Raw genomic sequence first — 601 nt, forward strand, 5'->3', positions numbered from 1 at the left:
GCGTATCAGAAAGTTCTCCCTGACCGTAAGAGGAATGTATGGGTGCCCTCTGCTATACACGCTTTACTACCATTTTAATTGGATTCAGTACTGCTTACTCATTGCCCAGCTGCTGTGGGCTGCACGCCAGACGTGACGATTAGGCCCAAGGGAAAGACACCAGTGAGAGCGATATTGCCTCATATAGTAAGCAACAGTACCTATCTTCATTAAAAAGAGTAATACAAACTTCATTACCAGTTTGATGAAACACAGATACACAGATCACACGGCTCTTTCCAATAAGACTTGCAAAAGTTAGTGTTTAAAGTAAAATTTCAGGCAAAATGCAAAGTAAATTTCATTTTGAGTTTCAGGGGTGCTTGCTTATGTAGTTCAGGTTTGTGCAAACATTAGCCCTTACTAGCTTTCCTCTCCCCTCATTTGCAACTTTACAAGACCATGCATCAGGCAGAATAATGTCAGCTATGATATGTAACATCACTACCTCTTGCTTCAGTAAGCGATAAGCTGAAAAGATCTGGACAATGCCCAAGCAGCAGTGATGAGCCTCGGCCTGCCAAACGGTAGTAGCAGGTGTCAAGACAGTAGGCAAAACTCA

Source organism: Merops nubicus, unplaced genomic scaffold (assembly GCF_000691845.1).
Source record: "Merops nubicus isolate BGI_N331 unplaced genomic scaffold, ASM69184v1 scaffold38644, whole genome shotgun sequence".
Taxonomy (NCBI): domain Eukaryota; kingdom Metazoa; phylum Chordata; class Aves; order Coraciiformes; family Meropidae; genus Merops; species Merops nubicus.